The following is a 12,500-nucleotide window of genomic DNA, read 5'->3' on the forward strand; positions in this document are numbered from 1 at the left end:
TACATAAGGGTTCTGATTTCGTGTCTTCTTCACACAGATAGAAACACACACACACACACACACACACACACACACACCCTTGCAGAAATCCTAGAGGGCTTCGGACTTCGTGTCCTTTTTACACACACACACACACATCCTTGCAAAATCTCTAGAGGGATTCTGACTTCATGTCCTATTTACACACACACACACACACATCCTTACAGAATCTACATAAGGGTTCTGATTTCGTGTCTTTTTCACACAGATACAAACACACACACACACACACACTTGCAGAAATCCTAGAGGGCTTCGGACTTCGTGTTCATTTTACACACGCACACACACACACATACACACATGCATGCACCATTGCAAAATCTCTGGAGTGCGTCTGACTTCGTGTTCTTTTTACACACACACACACTACACACACACAGACAAACACACATAGACACTCCTTAGCAGAATTTCTAGAAGGCTTCTGAATTCTTGTCCTTTTTACACATACACACACAGACAAGCTTGTAGATTCTCTGGAGGGCTTCTGATTTTGTGTCCTTATTACACACACACACACACACTCCTTCACTCTCACACTCATACCTTTGCAGAAACCCTAGAAGCCTTTTGACTTCGTGTCCTTTTTACACACACACACACACACACACACACATCCTTGCAAAATCTACATAAGGGTTCTGATTTCGTGTCTTTTTCACACAGATACAAACACACACACACACACACTTGCAGAAATCCTAGAGGGCTTCGGACTCGTGTTCTTTTTACACACGCACACACACACACACATACACACATGCATGCACCCTTGCAAAATCTCTGGAGTGCTTCTGACTTCATGTTCTTTTTACACACACACACACTACACACACACAGACAAACACACATAGACACTCCCTAGCAGAATTTCTAGAAGGCTTCTGAATTCTTGTCCTTTTTACACATACACACACAGACAAGCTTGTAGATTCTCTGGAGGGCTTCTGATTTTGTGTCCTTATTACACAGACACACACACACACACACTCCTTCACTCTCACACTAATACCTTTGCAGAAACCCTAGAAGGCTTTTGACTTCGTGTCCTTTTTACACACACACACACACATACAGACAAACCAATGCAGCATCTCTAGAGGGCTTCTGACTTCGTGTCCTTTTTACACAAACACACACACACACACACACAAACACTCCCTCACACGGATACTCATGCCTTTCAGAATTCCTAGAGGGCTTCTGACTTCCTGTCCTTTTTACACACACACACACACACACACAGATACATCCTTGCAGAATTTCAGGATTGCTTCTGACTCTTTTCCTTGTTAAAAACACACACACACACACAGACACACGCACACACACACCCTTGCCGAATCTCTGGATGACTTCTGACTTCATGTCCTTTTAACACAACACACTCACCTTTGCAGAATCTCTAGAGGGCTTCTGACTTTGTGTCCTTTTTACAAAAACACACACACACACACACCCTTTGAAGAATCTCTGGAGGGCTTCAGTTTTCATGTCCTTTTTACACACACACACACACAAACACACACACTTTTGCAGAATCAATAGTCAACTTCTGACTTTGTGTCCTTTATACAAACACCCACACACACACACACACTTGCAGAATTTCTAGAGGGCTTCTCACTTCGTGACATTTTACAAACACAAATACACACATACTTGCAGAATTTCTGGAGGGCTTCTGATTTCATGTACTTTTTACGCACACGCACACACACATACATGCATCCTTGCAGAATCACTGGAATTCATCTCACGTCATGTAATTTATACACACACACATACACAAACTCATTCCCTTGCAAAATCACTTGAGGGTTTCTAACTTCGTGTTCTTTTTACAAACATACTCTCACACACAGACACTCCCCTGCAGGATCTCTAGAGGGCTTCTGACTTGGTGTCCTTTTTACACACACGCACACAGACACATACAAACACCCGTTCAGAATCTTTGGAGGACTTCTAACAGCATGTCCTTTTTACACACACACACACACACACACACACACACATCCTTGCAAAATCTCTAGAGGGATTCTGACTTCATGTCCTTTTTACACACACACACACACACACACACACATCCTTACAGAATCTACATAAGGGTTCTGATTTCGTGTCTTTTTCACACAGATACAAACACACACACACACACACACACACACACACACGCACCCTTGCAGAAATCCTAGAGGGCTTCAGACTTCGTGTTCTTTTTACACACCCACACACAAACACATACACACATGCATGCACCCTTGCAAAATCTCTGGAGTGCTTCTGACTTCGTGTTCTTTTTACACACACACACTACACACACACACAGACAAACACACATAGACAACCCTTAGCAGAATTTCTAGAAGGCTTCTGAATTCTTGTCCTTTTTACACATACACACACAGACAAGCTTGTAGATTCTCTGGAGGGCTTCTGATTTTGTGTCCTTATTACACACACACACACACACACACACACTCCTTCACTCTCACACTCATACCTTTGCAGATACACTAGTAGGCTTTTGACTTCGTGTCCTTTTTACACACACACACATACAGACACACCAATGCAGGATCTCTGGAGGGCTTCTGACTTCGTGTCCTTTTTACACAAACACACACACACAAACACTCCCTCACACGGATACTCATGCCGTTCTGAATTCCTAGAGGGCTTCTGACTTCCTGTCCTTTTTACACACACACACACACACATAGATGCATCCTTGCAGAATTTCAGGATTGCTTCTGACTTTTTTCCTTTTTAAACACACACACAGACACACACACACACACACCCTTGCCGAATCTCTGGATGACTTCTGACTTCATGTCCTTTTAACACAACACACTCACCTTTGCAGAATCTCTACAGGGCTTCTGACTTTGTGTCCTTTTTACAAACACACACACACACACACACACCCTTTGAAGAATCTCTGGAGGGCTTCAGTTTTCATGTCCTTTTTACACACACACACTAGCACACACACAAACACACACACTTTTGCAGAATCAATAGTCAACTTCTGACTTTGTGTCCTTTTTACAAACACCCACACACACACACACACCCTTGCAGAATTTCTAGAGGGCTTCTCACTTCGTGACATTTTACAAACACAGACACACACATACTTGCAGAATTTCTGGAGGGCTTCTGATTTCATGTACTTTTTACGCACGCACACACACACACACACACACACACACACATACATGCATCCTTGCAGAATCGCTGGAATTCATCTCACGTCATGTAATTTATACACACACACATACTCAAACTCATTCCCTTGCAAAATCACTTGAGGATTTCTAACTTCGTGTTCTTTTTACAAACATACCCTCACACACAGACACACCCTTGCAGGATCTCTAGAGGGCTTCTGACTTGGTGTCCTTTTTACACACACACACACAGACACATACAAACACCAGTCAGAAACTTTGGAGGACTTCTAACAGCATGTCCTTTTTACACACACATGCAGACACACACACATCCTTGCAAAATCTCTAGAGGGATTCTGACTTCATGTCCTTTTTACACACACACACACACATCCTTGCAGAATCTACATAAGGGTTCTGATTTCGTGTCTTTTTCACACAGATACAAACACACACACACACACACACACACACACACACACACACCCTTGCAGAAATCCTAGAGGGCTTCGGACTTCGTGTTCTTTTTACACACCCACACACACACACATACACGCATGCACCCTTGCAAAATCTCTGGAGTGCTTCTGATTTCGTGTTCTTTTTACACACACACACACAGACAAACACACATAGACACTCCCTAGCAGAATTTCTAGAAGGCTTCTGAATGCTTGTCCTTTTTACACATACACACACAGACAAGCTTGTATATTCTCTGGAGGGCTTCTGATTTTGTGTCCTTATTACACACACACACACACACACACACACACTCCTTCACTCTCACACTCATACTTTTGCAGAAACCCTAGAAGGCTTTTGACTTCGTGTCCTTTTTACACACACACACATACAGACAAACCAATGCAGCATCTCTAGAGGGCTTCTGACTTCGTGTCCTTTTTACACAAACACACACACACACACACACACAAACACTCCCTCACACGGATATTCATTCCGTTCAGAATTCCTAGAGGGCTTCTGACTTCCTGTCCTTTTTACACACACACACACACACACACACACACATAGATGCATCCTTGCAGAATTTCTGGATTGCTTCTGACTCTTTTCCTTGTTAAACACACACACACACAGACACACGCACACACACACCCTTGCCGAATCTCTGGATGACTTCTGACTTCATGTCCTTTTAACAAAACACAATCACCGTTGCAGAATCTCTAGAGGGCTTCTGACTTTGTGTCCTTTTTACAAAAACACACACACACACACACACACACACCCTTTGAAGAATCTCTGGAGGGCTTCAGTTTTCATGTCCTTTTTACACACACACACACACACACACACAAACACACACACTTTTGCAGAATCAAAAGTCAACTTCTGACTTTGTGTCCTTTATACAAACACCCACACACACACACACACACTTGCAGAATTTCTAGAGGGCTTCTCACTTCGTGACATTTTACAAATACAAATACACACATACTTGCAGAATTTCTGGAGGGCTTCTGATTTCATGTGCTTTTTACGCACACACACACACATACATGCATCCTTGCAGAATCACTGGAATTCATCTCACGTCATGTAATTTATACACACACACATACTCAAACTCATTCCCTTGCAAAATCACTTGAGGGTTTCTAACTTCGTGTTCTTTTTACAAACATACTCTCACACACAGACACTCCCCTGCAGGATCTCTAGAGGGCTTCTGACTTGGTGTCCTTTTTACACACACGCACACAGACACATACAAACACCCGTTCAGAATCTTTGGAGGACTTCTAACAGCATGTCCTTTTTACACACACACACACACACACACACACACATCCTTGCAAAATCTCTAGAGGGATTCTGACTTCATGTCCTTTTTACACACACACACACACACACACACATCCTTACAGAATCTACATAAGGGTTCTGATTTCGTGTCTTTTTCACACAGATACAAACACACACACACACACACACACACACACGCCCTTGCAGAAATCCTAGAGGGCTTCAGACTTCGTGTTCGTTTTACACACCCACACACACACACACATACACACATGCATGCACCCTTGCAAAATCTCTGGAGTGCTTCTGATTTCGTGTTCTTTTTACACACACACACACAGACAAACACACATAGACACTCCCTAGCAGAATTTCTAGAAGGCTTCTGAATGCTTGTCCTTTTTACACATACACACACAGACAAGCTTGTAGATTCTCTGGAGGGCTTCTGATTTTGTGTCCTTATTACACACACACACACACACACACACACTCCTTCACTCTCACACTCATACTTTTGCAGAAACCCTAGAAGGCTTCTGATTTCGTGTCCTTTTTACACAAACACACACACACACACACACAAAAACTCCCTCACACGGATATTCATTCCGTTCAGAATTCCTAGAGGGCTTCTGACTTCCTGTCCTTTTTACACACACACACACACACACACACACACACATAGATGCATCCTTGCAGAATTTCAGGATTGCTTCTGACTCTTTTCCTTGTTAAACACACACACACACAGACACACGCACACACAAACCCTTGCCGAATCTCTGGATGACTTCTGACTTCATGTCCTTTTAACAAAACACACTCACCGTTGCAGAATCTCTAGAGGGCTTCTGACTTTGTGTCCTTTTTACAAAAACACACACACACACACACACACACACCCTTTGAAGAATCTCTGGAGGGCTTCAGTTTTCATGTCCTTTTTACACACACACACACACAAACACACAAACACACACACTTTTGCAGAATCAATAGTCAACTTCTGACTTTGTGTCCTTTATACAAACACCCACACACACACACACACTTGCAGAATTTCTAGAGGGCTTCTCACTTCGTGACATTTTACAAATACAAATACACACATACTTGCAGAATTTCTGGAGGGCTTCTGATTTCATGTACTTTTTACGCACACACACACACATACATGCATCCTTGCAGAATCACTGGAATTCATCTCACGTCATGTAATTTATACACACACACATACTCAAACTCATTCCCTTGCAAAATCACTTGAAGGTTTCTAACTTCGTGTTCTTTTTACAAACATACTAACACACACAGACACTCCCCTGCAGGATCTCTAGAGGGCTTCTGACTTGGTGTCCTTTTTACACACACGCACACAGACACATACAAACACCCGTTCAGAATCTTTGGAGGACTTCTTACAGCATGTCCTTTTTACACACACACACACACACACACACACATCCTTGCAAAATCTCTAGAGGGATTCTGACTTCATATCCTTTTTACACACACACACACACACACACACACACACACACATCCTTACAGAATCTACATAAGGGTTCTGATTTCGTGTCTTTTTCACACAGATACAAACACACACACACACACACACACACACACACGCCCTTGCAGAAATCCTAGAGGGCTTCAGACTTCGTGTTCGTTTTACACACCCACACACACACACATACACACATGCATGCACCCTTGCAAAATCTCTGGAGTGCTTCTGACTTCGTGATCTTTTTACACACACACACACTACACACACACACAGACAAACACACATAGACACTCCCTGGCAGAATTTCTAGATTGCTTCAGAATTCTTGTCCTTTTTACACATACACACAGACAAGCTTGTAGATTCTCTGGAGGGCTTCTGATTTTGTGTCCTTATTACACACACACACACACACACACTCCTTCACTCTCACACTCATACCTTTGCAGATACACTAGTAGGCTTTTGACTTCGTGTCCTTTTTACACACACACACATAAAGACACACCAATGTAGGATCGCTAGAGGGCTTCTGATTTCGTGTCCTTTTTACACAAACACACACACACACACACACACACAAAGACTCCCTCACACGGATACTCATACCTTTCAGAATTCCTAGATGGCTTCTGACTTCCTGTAGTTTTTAGACACACACACACACACACACAGACACACACACACACACATAGATGCATCCTTGCAGAATTTCAGGATTGCTTCTGACTTTTTTCCTTTTTAAACACACACACACACACACAGACACACGCACACACACACCCTTGTCGAATCTCTGGATGAATTCTGACTTCATGTCCTTTTAACACAACACACTCACCTTTGCAGAATCTCTAGAGGGCTTCTGACTTTGTGTCCTTTTCACAAACACACACACACACACACACACACACACACCCTTTGAAGAATCTCTGGAGGGCTTCAGTTTTCATGTCCTTTTTACACACACACACACACATCCTTGCAGAATCTACATAAGGGTTCTGATTTCGTGTCTTTTTCACACAGATACAAACACACACACACACACACACACACACCCTTGCAGAAATCCTAGAGGGGTTTGGACTTCGTGTTCTTTTTACACACCCACACACACACACATACACACATGCATGCACCCTTGCAAAATCTCTGGAGTGCTTCTGATTTCGTATTCTTTTTACACACACACACACACTACACACACACAGACAAACACACATAGACACTCCCTAGCAGAATTTCTAGAAGGCTTCTGAATTCTTGTCCTTTTTACACATACACACACAGACAAGCTTGTAGATTCTCTGGAGGGCTTCTGATTTTGTGTCCTTATTACACATACACACACACACACACACACTCCTTCACTCTCACACTCATACTTTTGCAGAAACCCTAGAAGGCTTTTGACTTCGTGTCCTTTTTACACACACACACATACAGACAAACCAATGCAGGATCTCTAGAGGGCTTCTTACTTCGTGTCCTTTTTACACAAACACACACACACACACACACACACAAACACTCCCTCACACGGATACTCATGCCTTTCAGAATTCCTAGAGGGCTTCTGACTTCCTGTCCTTTTTACACACACAAACACACACACACACACACACACACACACACCCTTGCAGAAATCCTAGAGGGCTTCGGACTTCGTGTTCTTTTTACACACCCACACACACACACATACACACATGCATGCACCCTTGCAAAATCTCTGGAGTGCTTCTGACTTCGTGTTCTTTTTACACACACACACACTACACACACAGAGACAAACACACATAGACACTCCCTAGCAGAATTTCTAGAAGGCTTCTGAATTCTTGTCCTTTTTACACATACACAAACAGACAAGCTTGTAGATTCTCTGGAGGGCTTCTGATTTTGTGTCCTTATTACACACACACACACACTCCTTCACTCTCACACTCATAACTTTGCAGAAACCCTAGAAGGCTTTTGACTTCGTGTCATTTTTACGCACACACACACACACACACATCCTTGCAAAATCTCTAGAGGGATTCTGACTTCTTGTCCTTTTTACACACACACACACACACACATCCTTGCAAAATCTACATAAGGGTTCTGATTTCGTGTCTTTTTCACACAGATACAAACACACACACACACTTGCAGAAATCCTTGAGGGCTTCGGACTCGTGTTCTTGTCACACACATACACACATGCATGCACCCTTGCAAAATCTCTGGAGTGCTTCTGACTTCATGTTCTTTTTACACACACACACACTACACACACACAGACAAACACACATAGACACTCCCTAGCAGAATTTCTAGAAGGCTTCTGAATTCTTGTCCTTTTTACACATACCCACACAGACAGGCTTGTAGATTCTCTGGAGGGCTTCTGATTTTGTGTCCTTATTACACAGACACACACACACACACACACTCCTTCACTCTCACACTCATACCTTTGCAGAAACCCTAGAAGGCTTTTGACTTCGTGTCCTTTTTACACACACACACACACACACATACAGACAAACCAATGCAGCATCTCTAGAGGGCTTCTGACTTCGTGTCCTTTTTACACAAACACACACACACACACACAAACACTCCCTCACACGGATACTCATGCCTTTCAGAATTCCTAGAGGGCTTCTGACTTCCTGTCCTTTTTACACACACACACACACACACACACACACAGATGCATCCTTGCAGAATTTCAGGATTGCTTCTGACTCTTTTCCTTGTTAAACACACACACACACACACACACGCACACACACACCCTTGCCGAATCTCTGGATGACTTCTGACTTCATGTCCTTTTAACACAACACACTCACCTTTGCAGAATCTCTAGAGGGCTTCTGACTTTGTGTCCTTTTTACAAAAACACACACACACACACACACACACACACACACCCTTTGAAGAATCTCTGGAGGGCTTCAGTTTTCATGTCCTTTTTACACACACACACACACACACACAAACACACACACTTTTGCAGAATCAATAGTCAACTTCTGACTTTGTGTCCTTTATACAAACACCCACACACACACACACACTTGCAGAATTTCTAGAGGGCTTCTCACTTCGTGACATTTTACAAACACAAATACACACATACTTGCAGAATTTCTGGAGGGCTTCTGATTTCATGTACTTTTTACGCACTCGCACACACACATACATGCATCCTTGCAGAAACACTGGAATTCATCTCACGTCATGTAATTTATACACACACACATACACAAACTCATTCCCTTGCAAAATCACTTGAGGGTTTCTAACTTCGTGTTCTTTTTACAAACATACTCTCACACACAGACACTCCCCTGCAGGATCTCTAGAGGGCTTCTGACTTGGTGTCCTTTTTACACACACGCACACAGACACATACAAACACCCGTTCAGAATCTTTGGAGGACTTCTAACAGCATGTCCTTTTTACACACACACACACACACACACACACACACACACACACATCCTTGCAAAATCTCTAGAGGGATTCTGACTTCATGTCCTTTTTACACACACACACACACACACACACACATCCTTACAGAATCTACATAAGGGTTCTGATTTCATGTCTTTTTCACACAGATACAAACACACACACACACACACACCCTTGCAGAAATCCTAGAGGGCTTCAGACTTCGTGTTCTTTTTACACACCCACACACACACACATACACACATGCATGCACCCTTGCAAAATCTCTGGAGTGCTTCTGACTTCGTGTTCTTTTTACACACACACTCACTACACACACACACAGACAAACACACATAGACACTCCTTAGCAGAATTTCTAGAAGGCTTCTGAATTCTTGTCCTTTTTACACATACACACACAGACAAGCTTGTAGATTCTCTGGAGGGTTTCTGATTTTGTTTCCTTATTACACACACACACACACACACACACACACACACACTCCTTCACTCTCACACTCATACCTTTGCAGATACACTAGTAGGCTTTTGACTTCGTGTCCTTTTTACACACACACACATACAGACACACCAATGCAGGATCTCTAGAGGGCTTCTGACTTCGTGTCCTTTTTACACAAACACACACACACACACACAAACACTCCCTCACACGGATACTCATGCCGTTCTGAATTCCTAGAGGGCTTCTGACTTCCTGTCCTTTTTACACACACACACACATAGATGCATCCTTGCAGAATTTCAGGATCGCTTCTGACTCTTTTCCTTGTTAAACACACACACAGACACACACACACACAAACCCTTGCCGAATCTCTGGATGACTTCTGACTTCATGTCCTTTTAACACAACACACTCACCTTTGCAGAATCTCTACAGGGCTTCTGACTTTGTGTCCTTTTTACAAACACACACACACACACACATACACCCTTTGAAGAATCTCTGGAGGGCTTCAGTTTTCATGTCCTTTTTACACACACACACTAGCACACACACAAACACACACACTTTTGCAGAATCAATAGTCAACTTCTGACTTTGTGTCCATTTTACAAACACCCACACACACACACACACCCTTGCAGAATTTCTAGAGGGCTTCTCACTTCGTGACATTTTACAAACACAGACACACACATACTTGCAGAATTTCTGGAGGGCTTCTGAATTCATGTACTTTTTACGCACGCACACACACACACACACACACATACATGCATCCTTGCAGAATCGCTGGAATTCATCTCACGTCATGTAATTTATACACACACACATACTCAAACTCATTCCCTTGCAAAATCACTTGAGGATTTCTAACTTCGTGTTCCTTTTACAAACATACCCTCACACACAGAAACACCCTTCCAGGATCTCTAGAGGGCTTCTGACTTGGTGTCCTTTTTACACACACGCACACAGACACATACAAACACCCGTGGAGAAACTTTGGAGGAATTCTAACAGCATGTCCTTTTTACACACACACACACACACACACACACACACACATCCTTGCAAAATCTCTAGAGGGATTCTGATTTCATGTCCTTTTTACACACACACACACACACACACACATCCTTGCAGAATCTACATAAGGGTTCTGATTTCGTGTCTTTTTCACACAGATACAAACACACACACACACACACCCTTGCAGATATCCTAGAGGGCTTCGGACTTCGTGTTCTTTTTATACACCCCCACACACACACATACACACATGCATGCACCATTGCAAAATCTCTGGAGTGCTTCTGACTTCGTGTTCTTTTTACACACACACTCACTACACACACACACAGACAAACACACATAGACACTCCCTAGCAGAATTTCTAGAAGGCTTCTGAATTCTTGTCCTTTTTACACATACACACACAGACAAGCTTGTAGATTCTCTGGAGGGCTTCTGATTTTGTGTCCTTATTAAACACACACACACACACACACACTCCTTCACTCTCACACTCATACTTTTGCAGAAACCCTAGAAGGCTTTTGACTTCGTGTCCTTCTTACACACACACACACACAGACAAACCAATGCAGGATCTCTAGAGGGCTTCTTACTTCGTGTCCTTTTTACACAAACACACACACACACACAAACACTCCCTCACACCGATACTCATGCCGTTCAGAATTCCTAGAGGGCTTCTGACTTCCTGTCCTTTTTACACACACACACACACACACACACATAGATGCATCCTTGCAGAATTTCAGGATTGCTTCTGACTCTTTTCCTTGTTAAACACACACACACACAGACACACGCACACACACACCCTTTCCGAATCTCTGGATAACTTCTGACTTCATGTACTTTTAACACAACACACTCACCTTTGCAGAATCTCTAGAGGGCTTCTGACTTTGTGTCCTTTTTACAAAAACACACACACACAAACACACACACACACACACACCCTTCGAAGAATCTCTGGAGGGCTTCAGTTTTCATGTCCTTTTTACACACACACACACACAAACACA

The sequence above is a fragment of the Tenrec ecaudatus genome, chromosome 11 (assembly GCF_050624435.1).
Source record: "Tenrec ecaudatus isolate mTenEca1 chromosome 11, mTenEca1.hap1, whole genome shotgun sequence".
NCBI lineage: Eukaryota > Metazoa > Chordata > Mammalia > Afrosoricida > Tenrecidae > Tenrec > Tenrec ecaudatus.